Raw genomic sequence first — 13,871 nt, 5'->3', positions numbered from 1 at the left:
CCAGCTTCAGTCTCCCTGCTGAGTGGCGAGCCTGCTTACCCTTCTCCCTCTGCCTCTCCCCCTGCTTGTGTTCTTGCACTCTCGTGCGCTCTCTCAGTCTCTCAAATAAATAAATAAATAAAATCTTTTTAAAAAAGAAAAGAAAAGAAAAGAAACAAAACTCTTGAGGAGTATTTTGTTCCTTGAAAGGAATATTGGTCCACAATCTTTTATTCCCAGTTCTGAATTCAAAAGCATTCCAAAGTCAAAAGTTTTGGGTTTTGGAGGGTTTTTTGTTTTTGTTTTTGTTTTGTTTTTGTAATTTCCTTGGTAGAAATACCTGGCTGGAACTAATGTGAGATTCTATTTTATCCAATTTAATAAGAATATGCATCTGTTTTGCTGAAGAAATATTATGAAATGTGTGCTGCTCCAGACCGTGATGGAATGTTATGTGATAAATGCTTGTTGCACCCAAATAGTTTTAAAATCCAAACAATTCTGAATTCCAAAACATTCTGAAACTTGGGAGTTTCGGTGAAGTGGTTGTGGAACTATACAACGAAATATCATTAGTCATGTATCAGTGCCAAAGGTATAGTTGATCTTCCTTTTTTTATTTTTTTTTCATTTTATGTAAATTCCAGTTAGTTAACATACAGTGTTATCTTAGTTTCAGGTGTACAGTATAGGGATTCAACACTTCCATACGCCACCCGACGCTCATCACAACGGTGTGTTCCATCATCCCCTTCCTGGATTTCACCCGTCCCTCCATCTACCTCCGCTCTGGTCTATGCCCAACAATTAAGTCTGTTTCTTGATACCTTTTCCTTATGCTTTCCCATAGTTTCCAAATGTTCTACAACAAGCATGTATCAATTTATCATCAGAAAAGAATATTAAAAATAAACATTTAAGGGGCACCTGGGTGGCTCAGTGGGTTAAAGCCTCTGCCTTCAGCTCAGGTCATGATCTCAGGGTCCCGGGATCGAGCCCCGCATCGGGCTCTCTGCTCAGCTGAGAGCCTGCTTCCTCCTCTCTCTCTCTCTGCCTGCCTCTCTGCCTACTTGTGATCTCTGTCTGTCAAATAAATAAGTAAAATCTAGGAAAAATTAAAAATAAAAAAAAATAAACATGTAAGGCATCAGAGAATCCTCTCATTTCGGTCAGAGTTCCTGAATTTATCCCTTGCTTCCTGCATATTCCTGTTACTGCAGTCACATGTGTCTTCTAAACCAAGGTGTTCTGGTGTTTTGAAAGAAAAACATTCATGAGGTTGAACAGTGACCCACCTCCAAACTGCTTTGGGGTTCCAAAGAGTCCCCGGTTAAGGATACTCACCTTCAGGAAACGCTCAGGGAATAGGATTGAGCCCAGGCATTAATCCTATGGACTGTTTTCTCATATTCTGTTTGTGGTGAGCAGGATGGCTGGAGGGAGGGAGGAACAGGAAGGTGCGAGGTTTACTCTGCTAATGGACAGCTCTTCCGCCCCCATTCAGGTGGACACTCACTGACCTGTCACAAGGTTCCCCTGCAAAGCTTTGGGGTCCATGTCTGAATGGATTGCTGGAGCCTTCTCATCTCTCCCTTCGCCCAGTTCCCTGCGTCCTAAGCCTCGAAGCCAGCACAGAGCCTGGAAAAATTACATGTAAGTTTTCACCAAGGTTACTTTCCTCAAACCAAACAACGGTAAGAATTTTCTTAGGTGATAATAGCAAGTAGCCTAAACCCCCATGGGTGACTTTTCTTTCAACAGAGTATCTTGAAAATTCTAATTGAGGAAGGGAGCAGGGAGTAGAATCTGCATATTGGTGGCTCCTTAATTCAGTGGATCTTTCGTTTGCATCAGAGTCACCTGGAGGGCTTGTTAAAGGACAGCTTGCTGGGCCTCGTGCCCAGAATTTCTGATTCCGCAGACCTGGGGCAGGCTGGGAAGTTGCTTTGCTAACAAGTTTCCAGGTGATACTGAGGCAGGGGGTCCAGGGACTCCACTCTGAGAATCACTGCTTCAATTCAAGTGTCACTGAAAGGATGGACGATACAGGGAGAAAAAAATGTATTAAATATTCATTATTAAATGACACTAAATTAAGATATTTAGTGCTTTGCTGAATATATCAACTCATCTCTCAAGAAAAGAGTTTTAAGGTCCTCTCGGCACCGTCACATCAGAAAGTTCAGGCAAGTAGGTGCTGTATTCTGTGCCGGCTTTAGTCAATGGTACCAGTGGTTCTTTGTCCTTGGATTTATAACGAGGGTGACTGACTGCGCTGTATCAAGCGAAAATGACAGCTACAGTCCTTTTGCGGGCACGCTCATCTGTGTTTTTAGATACTCAAAAGGGAAAATCCTTTTTTCTCTTGGGTTGAGAAATCTATCGCTGCTTTTCAGAGTGAATCATTGAGTCTTATCTTTCCTCTCATACACTTAGATGGGACTTGATTTACAAAATGCATGTGGGAAGACAGGTGCATCTCTAATTAATAGTCTGAGTCATCAAGTCCTGGTTTTTGTGGGGTTTTAAGTTCTCAGGAGTGACATAGTTTGAGGATCAGGGTTAACTTCGGAATAAGCCAATCACCTCTCCACTGAGGACAAGAGCAATTTATTCCATGTTAATGGAAAAGAGTGGAAGATTCTGGCTCAACAAATGTGCATTTGGATATATGTGAGCATACATGCAAATGTACATATGTGCCTACGAATATATATGCATTTTGGATATTTCTAGCTTTCATTGTAAGAATTTTAAACATTTTTCTTTTGTTTCATTGAGTTGGCGTGAGTATAAAAATAGTATGAGTGATGCTGTCCAGGAAATGTATGAGAAATTTCTGGGCATTTTCAATCTGTGGATAAGCATTGTGATTTATAATATTTTACTTGGTATGGTAAATGTTCATTCAGAGTGGCACTTAGGACCCGCAGTTCTTTTATTAGAACTCACAGAAATCGAGACTAATTGCTGTTAATAAAGCAGTTCCAAAGCAGACATAATGAAGGAGCTTATCTATTGCCTAGCCATTGGCAGAACCAAAAATCCTGGAGATAGATTTAAGTCCGTGTATTTAAAATGAAAATCATGGGGCGCCTGAGTGGCTCAGTTGTTAAGCGTCTGCCTTCATTCAGCTCAGGTCATGATCCCAGGGTGCTGGGATCCAGCTCTACAATAGGCTCCCTGCTTGGCGGGAAGACTGTTTCTCCTTCTCCTACTCCCTCTGTTTGTGTTCCCTCTCTCGCTCTTTCTCTTTCTCTCTGTCAAATATATAAATCTAAAAATCTTTAAAGAAACAAAGTAAAATGAAAATCACAGAATCCGATAAATCAAACAAAAAACTGGTAGGTGTTGAAAGAGTTCTGGAAGGAATTAATCCAGAGCTGTCTTGTGGGCGCTGCCCACTGCGTAACTCGGCGGGTAAGAGGGCTGAGAGAGTTGTGAGTGAGGTAACTGTTTTCTTACTCCACCCTCACAAAATATGACACCTCTGTCAAGCACTAACGAGTTACTCTGCACAGCATTCTTGGAAGCAACGTTTCGAGTGTATGAAGCACCTTTGCCATGATATGGAAGAAGTAGATTGGATCAAACCCTCCTTAATCGCCTTCCTGCTTTGGCATCTGTGAGTGCCCATGTTTACACGTCAGGTTTCCTGTAGGGATGACCTTAGATGGCAGTCGGTTGCATGAGTGCAGGCTGGGAAGGAAGAAAGCTGTTCGGACACCTCAGGTGACTCACCTCAGGTGACTCCACGCTTAGAGCTCCTGCCCTACCTGGCAGAGGCTGCCAAGATCACTCCCTGCTGCCTGGGGTGAAGTGCTCAAGTCTCTGAGTGCCTAGAGAGTCCTGCTTGTGTGGGGACGGGGGTGGGGAGGTGGGGCGTGTGGGAACCCTCTCTCCTTTCCACTCAGTTTTGCTCTCAACCTGAATCTGCATTAAACAATTAAGCTTATGAATTAAAAAAACAAAAAACAAAAAACAAAAAACCTAAATACCAAATGGTATGGCAGTTCTTCAAAACAGTAAACATGGAATTACCACAGGATCCAGCAATTCCACTTCTGGGGATATACCTAAAAGAACTGAAAGCAGAGCTTGAACAGATGTTCCTAGAACATTATTCACAGTAACCAAAAAGTGGAAGCGACACAAACATCTATCAGTGGATGAATGAGTAAGGAAAATGGAGCATGTACATACAATGGAATATGATTTGGCCTTAAAAAGATACAAAAGTCTGACACATGCCACAACATAGATGAACTTTGAAGAAACTAAATGAGGTAAGCCAGACACAAAATGACAAGTATTGTATGATCCCACTTACATGAAGTGTCTGGAGTTTTTGGGCTTATAGCCAGAAAATAGAATGAAGGGTGCCAAGGTTTGGGAATAGAGGAGAATGGGGAGTTGGTGTTAAATGGGTAGTTGCACGTTGGGAAAATGAAAAATTTCTGGAGATGGATAGTGGTGATGACTGTGCAACAATGTGAATATACTTTAAAAATGGTAAATATGTATATATCTTATCCTAGTAAAAAATAATTCGTTAACTAATAATTAATTAGTGATTTTTTAAAACTCAATACCGGAACTCACTTTCCTTCCAAGAATGTTATGCAGAATAACTAACTAGAGCTTGACAAGGTTATTACAGTTTGCGACGGTGGGGTGAGAATTGTTGGCGATGGACCTCAGACCTTCCTCCGCCCTGATTCTTTCCCTGGAACCCTTTGGGCAAAGGAGAGGGATCTGCAGAATGTGTACTTCAGTCCCAGGGAGGGTTTTCTGTCAGGGCAAGGACAGGTATGTCAGAAACTCCCAGGGCAATTTGCCATAAACAGCTATAATGTCAACCAAATGCCCCTGACACCTACAGGAAAGCTGTTTCACTGTGATGGAGGAAGTGGTGCCCACCTGTGCACCTGTAACGGGGCTGCTCAGTTCATCTGAATTGTGTGTTCCCGAACGAGTCCAATAGAGCACCAGAATGCACGGTCTTACCTGTGTGCTTCGCTAAGACACGCAGCAGGTCTTCCTCAGTAGGGGCGGATGCTGAGGCACAAACTAGGGGATACAGACTTGATTATAATATTAGCCACAGATTGAAGCCTAGTAGGAAAAGGAAGTCTATGGAACAAAATTAATAGCAGATAATTCTCCTGGAACAGGGCCTCAAATTATTATAATGCCTGTTCTCCAGAGTCCAAATGAAATATAAAATACTCCTCATCACCAAATCACTGTAGTTTTGTAGGTTAAGGTGTCAGTGTACCTGTATCACCGAACAATTTAGTCAGTCCTGCAATTCTGGGACAAATATGCAGGATTGAACTTACGAGGTTGATCTCTTTGGACCCGACTTTGGGGAGATTTTGCTTTTTTTCTATGTTTCCTGAAAGCTGGACTTGGAAAATGGTCAGCAGAGTTTCGTGGGATCCAGGAGCCATGATTTCCTCAGACCTCCTGTACGACATTCAGGTCCTGGCTTGAGTCTGACCAGGGCTTATCATTCCTTAAGAGCAGTGCATAAGGACCCATAGTTCCAGAAAGCTCAGAAACCCATGTCCTAAATTATCCCACGCCCCCTTAAGGGAGGAGGAAGGAATAATCAGGGAATACCCAAGATTATTTGTGTGTGTGTGTATGTGTGTGTTTATTGCATACATATATACATATACATATAATGCCTGTTCTCCAGAGTCCAAATGAAATATAAAACACTCCTCATCCTCTATTTCTATCTGAAATAGATATTCAGATATATATATATATATATATATATATATATATATATATATATGTATTTGGCTTAAGGAAAAAGTATAACCAAGAGAGAGAGGAAATTAACTCATCAGTGTTAAAGCACAATATGTGTAAATCAGCCCTATCATTCCTACCCAGACTCTCCAAACCTGCTTGGAGATAAACTCTCTAGGTCATGGCAAGAGGGCAAAGTAAAGGTTTCAGCAACTAAGATATCCAAAACTGGAATGAAAGGTTTTTATAGAAAAGACAATCCAGGGCAGCAAGTCCAAGAGACAGAAAAGCAAATGTTTCTTCATCCGTGACTTCCACATGTGGCTGCCTGCTCCTTAAGCCCGAGTTGAAATAACATGGCTGTAGAATCAAATCAAAATAAACTCAACCCCAGGAGTTTAGAGACCTTAATTTTTAGATGGACACAGTGACATGGGTTTCCCCCAGAGAAGACCAGCAAACCAAGTCACCCAGATGGAATGACGTAAGGTAGAGAACACCAACAAAGATAGACCCTTGGGGACGCCCCTTGTAGGCGCTCATGTTTCCTAGGAATCAGATGGCCTCGTTGCATACACCGAATTCGTGTTTGGTGATAGCTTAGCTACCTGGAACCCAACTAACCCAGAAGCCTGAATTAACTGACCTTCACATCTCCGCACCCCTAGTTGGCCGCCACCCGCACACCCCACCCTCCCTACCGTACACATCCCACTTCCCATTTTCAGAAATAGATATTCAGAAAACAAGAGAGTTTTGCTTTAGTAAAAATGGAGAATATACCCTGGGGGATATCTGTACCTGATGACACTGACCTGCTGAATCATTGAGAATGGTTCAATGTTTTAAAATTAGGAAAAGAAACTACTTTGGAAATATTCTGAACAAAAGCATTTCTTAGCTGTCTGCCAATTGACCAGAAAGTTGAAACAAACAAAAATCTTCCTGTCCTCAAATTAGTCCAGTTAACTGAAGTTTTATTTTAGCATTTTTCCTGCCCTAATTAATGATCTAAAACTGTTGACTTGTGGAAGAGAAATACACAATTTTTATTCTTCTTGAAAAACTGTGCAGGTTTTGGCTTTAACTGCCTTTCCAGTGTCCGAGTTTAAATTTCAGATGTTGTCCTTAAGTGTATTATGCTTGGAAGCAATTTAAAAGTTGTGATATTAATGGTATTAAGAGTACTATAGAAAATAATTTAATGAACATGTATATTTAGTTCCTGGAATTTTTGGAAAACCATTGGCATAGTTTTGAAGCCAATTCTGTTGTGTTTTTTTAAAAGAATGTATGATATGTTTACTTGTAGCATTCAGTTTCACAATTGTGTTCTGCTCAAGGCATCATCAAAATTAATTTTCATTCTCTGCATATACCCTAATGGTACAGACAGGGGTGATTTCACCAGCATGGTAATATACGTTAATATGTAAATCAAAAATTTCAAATGGTATTCCCTATGACTCTCCAAATAAACTCAGCCATGCATATTATAAAGTTGCTTTTCCAAGTGATTATCAGTTGTAGCACAAATAGTTTATCAACTTATTCTAGTAATTTCCAATCTGTTGCTTTTAGAAATTATTTATAGGCTCTCTTTTGGATGTGCCATTCATTAGCAAAGTGACACCTCTGTCTGAGCCATGATTTAACACAAATAGGGGCACCATGCTCTTACAAGGACACCACCCCGCCCTCCCCCATTAAACTGGTCATTGTGATGGCCCTAGCATCTGGAGGTTTGCTGCAGCTGGAGAGTACCAGGACCATGGATCATTGCAGAAGAGTGGTATTTGCAACATTTTGGAGTGTAGCAAGATTCTTAAGAGTCCTCGCAGAACTTAACTAGAAGCTTTAATCTATTGTTTCTAGTAGATTTTTCCTGTATTTCATGTCTGACTTGTCACCAGGCCAGATTATTATACTGGGTTCCATGTATTAATTGTTTCTCATTAGTAGGAAGAGCAGAATCAGAGAATAATTGTTTCCTTTCATCAAAGCAGAACTTTATTTTCCTGATTGTGAAAGTAATATGTTTATTGGACATAATTTATAAAATAACAGAAAAGGGAAGAAAATAAATTATCTATAATCCAGCCACCTAGATAGCACCTGACTATTAAATACTTTTGTATCTTTTTCCAGACTTTTTCCAATTAATCAAATGATTCCAAATTTACAAGCAGTACTCTGGACGGATTATATCTTACAAATTTGGTGGAGTTTAAGAATGAAGACTTCAGATATCAGTTTCTAGGACAATCATCTCCTAGTTTCTTATTTTTCTCATTTCAAATTACATTAATCAACTCTTATAAGAACCTGTGTAGATACACCATTATCTCTATCAAGTGGAAATCAGTATTAACTGTTTTTTTTTTTCATTTCTGCATTTTGTTAATAAAAAAGATTATTGAGTGGCCTTGCAAGATCCTCATGGGCCTCTGGAATCAGAAAAGAAGCATTTAATTATGTACAGGATGGTTTTCATGTTAGATCAACTCATTGTATTCTAGTTACGTAAAAATTCATATTCAGTATGCTCTATGGAATTTGCCAGAAATGGGAAAGTTTGGTTAGCCAGATCCCCTTTCCCCATCCATAATCCAAACAATATGTTCTCCAGTAGAACTCTAATTTTATACCTGATGGTAACAAAATGTGATTCAAATATATCCTTTCTTGTGCTATGAACCAGAGTTTTCCTTCAGCTTTGTATCCTTTATCCCCCTTCAAAGACACTTCTCTTCAGATTCTTCTGGTGTAGTGTGATAACTCCTGGGATTGTGTTGGTAACTCTGTGCTTCCCTTTGGAGAATTCTAGGACTTTTTTTGTTTTTTGTTTTTTAAATTATTTAGTTATTTGACACAGAGATTGAGAGAGAGCACCACAGGGGGAGAGGGAGAAGAAGGCTCCCTGCTGAAGGGGGAACCTGTGGTAGGTCTCGATCCCAGGACCCTGGCATCATGACTGGAGCAGAAGGCAGACCTTTAACCTACTGAGCCACCCAGCTGACCCGAGAATGCTAAGGTTTTGGATCAGGGTGAATTCTAACATATAGCCAAGGTTAGAAAGGACTTTGAGCACTGAAAGAAAACCCTGGTTTTTTAAAAAAAATAATAAATAAATAAATTAGGGGATTATTAAAAGATTCATCTGAGAAATGGTGTAGGAATGTTATCTGCAAGTCTTTTGTCAATAGAAACACGACATCAGAAACTAATGATGGGGAGGATATGTGCTATGGTGAGTGCTGTGAAGTGTGTAAAGTTGGCGATTCACAGACCTGGACCCCTGGGGCTAATAATACATTATATGTTTATAAAAAAAATTTAAAAGTTAAAAAAAATTAATGATGTACTATACAGTGGCTAATTGAACATAAATTTTTTTAAAAAGGGTAGGAAGTCTATAATGAGCAGCTGCTAGAATAGATTTTATTTTAAAAGATTAATCTATATTTGGCATGGGTATGACCAGGTCTTCTCCCCTGTGTCAGACTGAAGTTCTTTGAAAGCAGATTCTTCTAGGTTCTTCTCTCGGCACCCCTTCCCATCCTTTGTATCCTTGTTTATGATCAGAACTCAAGTAGGTGCTGAATTAATATTTCGGTGTCTCTTGAGTGACAGATGAATGAACGTGCTCAGTTAATGCAGGTACTATGTTTGCCTTGTTGCTACAGAAGTCCAAGGGTGTTTTGATAAAAATCCGTGATTGTTAAATGCCCAGGTTGGTTGGCTCCAGGTGTGGGGAAGTGGTGTGCAGTCCTTTGATCCTCCCTAGGAGAAGGAGATGCTAATGTGGATAATAAGAATTTGCTACTTTGTCTTCAGTTTCGGTTTGACCGCCTCGCTTCACTGAGTCACAGCGCTCGCTCTCCGGGGACGGGCATGTCATTTAAGCCTGAGACTGTCCTTTGGACAGTTTATGACATTGTAACCTGAATTTCCCGCTACATGAAGAGCCGGCGTTGGTCATAAAATTTCAAGAACGCGTTAAACGTTATTTGGTTTGTAGTTGACATTGAGATTAACTTTCTCTAACCTAAACCAGTGAAAACCAAAATGCTCCTCACCACATAAAAGTTTTGCTTTCGCTGTGTTCAGACCCCTCCCACCTCCTCGGAGCACAGTCATTTGGAGGCTAGTTTGGGGGCGGTGTGGTTGTATCTCAGTGGTGTATGACCCACTTTTTCGTAACACTTAATTACCCGTGTTTTTACAGCCCTAGTCAGACGGTCTGACGAGAGTGGACTCTAACCCAAAAAAGGTTTTCTGATACACCTCACCAGGGCTGTTCTAGTACCGTGCGTTATCGGAAGAAGGTGTTAGCTGCGCAGGGCGTGTGTTAGCTACCAGAGGATGACAGAACATTTCCTCTAGTTTCTGGATAATGAGCAAGCACACAGGTAAAGAAAGACGCCTTTCTCAGAGTTGCCTCCTTTTGTGTCTTAATTATTTTGCTGAGCTGACTTTTAAATATTGATCACTACCTGCCTATGTGTGCTGTTGGGTCTGCAGAGGGTTGGGAAGAACAAGCATTTTAATTGCTCCCCTGGGACCTTAATAATTTAACTTTTCACTAAAAGTCTAAAGAGATGGCAAATCAGCAGGAGGTCCTCATCTCTATCCTCTCTGTGCCCCTAGAAAACGTCCTCTTCATCACTGTGTTTTTCTGGTTCGCTCTCAAAGTGTCTGTCTTAGCATCAGCTGCTTGGTGGGCTGCCGGCCATGCGGTGGGGACTGTGGACGGCGCGGACGGGGAGGGGGCTGCACGGGAGGGAAGGGGGATGGCAGGAGGCTCCTGTGCCTTGGTGTGCATTGTCCCACTGCAAACTAAAAGCAGATTTAGGGCAAGTGATACTGACCCAACTTGGGTGAAATCATTTCCGACCGTCTGCTCCGTCTTAGAAATGCTTATGCTTCTGCTGATCCCTTTGGTTCATTTGAAGAACTTTTAAAATGTTGTCGTTGTTTCAAAACAAAAATGCGGTAGGTATCATCTCCCTGGAGGTACAGAAACGTCTGCGGGTGCATTGCCTTGCTGAAAGTTGGCTGACATGCGGCTCGCAGCAGGGAAGTGCCCGCGCCTGGCGGGTCATGCTCGCCTGTGCGCTGAAGGACATACCAGCGCAGAGTCTTGGAAAATGCCTGTAGATTAAGTCAACGTTGTTTTCCCTGAAAGTCCTGATACAGAAAAAGAGTGAAAGTACCAACACTAACTGGAAAAAATGTCACTCATTTTAGCCTCTTTGCATCCCTTGTGAGGACAAACCCTGGGTTGGGTTTTTTGTACATTTGTGAACTTGGCGGTAGGTGGAGCAGTGTGGGTGGCCCAGAAAAAGTAGCGGTTAGAATAAGATTTTCCATTTATTGCCCTTTGTGCATGGCTAAAAATAAGATTCATACAAATCAGAATATGTAGTGCAAGCACAATCACTCTGTTAATTCTGATGACTGGCTTGCCCACATCTTTGCATCTGTCTGGTAAGTGGTGCATTGGGAAATAAATGTGACTCTGTTTAAGCAGCAAGAGGTGGCCAGGTTTTTGCGCTTTTTGTCTGCATGTGCTAGTTTTATCAGCATTTTCCCCTTCCGAAGGAAGAAAGACACGACTCATACATAAACAGATTGTGTCGATGGAAGGTTGAAAGAAGATGTGATAGAATCTTCAGATCTTTTTTTTTTTTTTTTTTTTTAAGTAATTGCCTTGTTTGAAATGCTGTTTTAAAGCATCCATCTTTTTGACTCATTGTTAGAAAGTTGTTTCTTGAAGACTCGTAGAACAGCAAGGGAAGGAGCTCTTAGTGGTGTTGCCAAGAGATTAGCCACGTCTTCCGTGTGGGGACTCATGGGCTGGTGGGGAAAGGGGACAAGGATGAGGGAGAGCATGCCTGTCCTGGAATGCCCTCCGTGGACACAGATGTTGGGGGGTGGGGCAGTTAACCAAGTAAAAACTCCCCTTCCTCTGACTGCTGAGTCTGCTGCAACCACAATAAGCGATAACGTGCCAGTTTGTGGCTAGAAGAAACACCAAAGAGAGGTGGCGTCAGCGTTCACAGGGAAATTTGGACCTTCGTGATCCCAGTGATGGTGCTGTCCCCATTCCACTGGCTGAGTGGCTGTGGCATTTCCAAAGAATGAGAATGTCTGCAAGTGCTGTGAGCCTTTCAGGTTGATGTCATTTGTGAAATGAGATGAGTCAGAAGGACAGTCATTCCAGAAGCCTCTGGAAATTGAAGACTGTAAATCACATTCCTCACTGGTTTCTCCAGCAGAGGCAGACAGGAAAGCATGGTGGTTCAAGCAAGGCAAGAGCTTTGGGAGAAGGAGGACTTGGGACCAAATCTGAGCTTGGCTGTGGGCTGACCTTGATCTGTTTACTTAATCTTTCCTAAGCCTGGTTGTTTTTGTTTGAAAATGGGAATAGGGATAGCACCTACCTCAGAGTTTGGTTGTGGGGATTAAATGAAATAACGTATATGAAGCACAAAGCCAGCACTTAACAAAACGACGGGGTTGTTACTCTGATCTGTGCTTTTGTGACATAGGAATGTGCTGGAGATTTTTAGGGCATTTGGGGTTCCTCCTGTATGCTTGGGGTGTGAATTTTGGAATTAAATGGACACATGGTCAGCCTCCTGTTCATTGTTTCTCAATTAGAAAGCGACAAGTCATTTACGGAGTAGTTTGGTTCCTCATAGGGTTACCGATGCCATCTGGGGGGTATTTCTTTATTTTGCCATTAAGCCAGCACAACGTAAGCCTCTCTTTCCTTTTAAGATCAGTACGGTGTTGAGCACATTTAGTTATTTTTACCTTCTCGCTATGTTTTTTATTTAAACATGGATATTTCAGTTCTAACATCTGTGAATGTTAATTGTAGTACCTGCTGATATACATTCTGAAAGAGAGAGCACTAATGGTGTAATCAAGTACAATTTTAAATATTTCAGGTGGGAATGGGCAAAACTTCAGGAGCAATTAGTTTCCATGGTGGTGTAATTCCCTACAGAAAACATTGCATCTGTTACAATTCTGGTTACCAGTCAGTCCTAGAGATGACCAGATACTGACAGGCAGAAAACAATCACTGTTGCTTCTTTTAGTTTTTATTCTTTTTTAAAAAATTACTTACTGTTTAATTTCGTGTATACCTGCCCTTCTAAGAGTCTTTCTGTCCACCAAATTTTTCCATTTAAAAAAAATAAATGTATGGACGCCTGGGTGGCACAGTTGATTAAGTGTCTGCCTTTGGCTCAGGTCATGATCCCAGGGTTCTGGGATAGAGTCCTGCATTGGGTTCCTTGTTCAGCAGGGAGCCTGCTTCTCCCTCTGCCTGCTCTGCCTGCAGCTCCCCCTGTTTACGTGTGCACGCTCTCTCTGAAACTATAAAAATAAAATCTTTTTTTTTTTTTAAGTAAATATAGGGATACTGCATGGCTCAGCTGTTTAAGTGTCTCACTCTTGATCTCAGCTCAGATCTTGACTTCAGGGCTGTGATTCAAGCCCCGCATTGGGCTCCACGCTGAGCATGGAGCCTATTTAAATAAATAAAAATATTTGGGGCACCTGGTTCGTTCATTTGGTAATGCATACAACTCTTGATCTCAGAGTTGTGAGTTCAAGCCCCAAGCCGGGTGTAGAGCTTGCTTAAAAAAAAAGGAAAATGTGAAATATTTTATTTTCATGATAAGGTCATAATTGATAGGCATCACTCAGTTTCTTTGGTTAACCTTTAGTATTAGATGCTAAGGGTACACATCAGACCCTTCCTTCAGTCGCCTCCATGACCTTTCTCGGATACAGTGTTTTCATTTATCAAATTAAAAAAGAAATTACGACTGCAACTTGACTTTGCCTCACCTGGGACCTGACAAGAAGTGATAAATGAGATCAATAAGCTAAGGAATTGAAACATGAGAGTGATAGAAAACAGTGAAGGCTTGGTTTTACCAATCGATATATTTTGCTAGTTTTTTGTTTGTTTGTTTTAATTTCTCTCCATTATTTTTTTCATGGTCTGTCCTATCTGCTGACAAATACAACTTCCAACTTACACCTTGTGTTTCAGCATCACCATTGGGGTTTCTGGGTTTTTAACGTTAGTCCCCCACAAGCTGGAG

At 41.3% G+C, this 13,871-nt stretch overlaps 1 protein-coding gene across 3 annotated transcripts in view; it reads left to right on the top strand.

Moving 5' to 3' along the window:
- Nucleotides 1-13,871, top strand: part of BACH2 (BTB domain and CNC homolog 2) — a 357,131-nt gene that overhangs the window by 201,254 nt on the left and 142,006 nt on the right. Inside the window, exon 3 of one of the 3 annotated variants that reach the window (XM_059401070.1) lies at nt 1,484-1,632. The exons of the other annotated variants lie outside the window; for them this stretch is intronic. The gene's annotated coding sequence lies outside the window, so the exon portion shown is untranslated. The remainder of the gene's footprint in view (nt 1-1,483; nt 1,633-13,871) is intronic. 3 annotated transcript variants of the gene reach the window in all.

This window comes from Mustela nigripes, chromosome 5 (genome assembly GCF_022355385.1).
Source record: "Mustela nigripes isolate SB6536 chromosome 5, MUSNIG.SB6536, whole genome shotgun sequence".
NCBI lineage: Eukaryota > Metazoa > Chordata > Mammalia > Carnivora > Mustelidae > Mustela > Mustela nigripes.
The sequence above is the reverse complement of the archived record's forward strand: the minus strand, read 5'-3'. Positions and strand labels throughout refer to the sequence as shown.